Here is a 404-nt window from a genome sequence, read left to right on the forward strand (position 1 = left end):
CGCAGGTTCAGCGAGCGCGTGATAGAGCTTGTTACTAATAAAAATTCATTCGCTGAAACGTTCAAACGGAGGCAACAAAAGTCCTTGCGAAAAGGCGGACAACACCGCAGCTAAGATGGTAGCCAACTGCACGCGCTGTGCTCATGTCTGCAGACCGCTCGAACCATTTACATTTTAAATACAACAGTCTTTCTGGACTACTTAGAGACGAAAACTTTCGTCTGTTAACCCATCCCTCCGTTCAACCTCTCGGAGGAAAATTCAAAGACTTCTTGAACAAGAAGTATTAATAGACAAAACCTTTCTAATACATTAAATCTGGTGCCATACTTCACATTTCTTATCATTGTTAAGCGAAGACATAAAACATTAGGCATACGTGGAGCAAAATAAGTAAAAAAGTG

The sequence above is a fragment of the Haemaphysalis longicornis genome, unplaced genomic scaffold (assembly GCF_048455015.1).
Source record: "Haemaphysalis longicornis isolate Haplotype H1 unplaced genomic scaffold, Haemaphysalis longicornis Haplotype H1 scaffold_4, whole genome shotgun sequence".
Taxonomy (NCBI): domain Eukaryota; kingdom Metazoa; phylum Arthropoda; class Arachnida; order Ixodida; family Ixodidae; genus Haemaphysalis; species Haemaphysalis longicornis.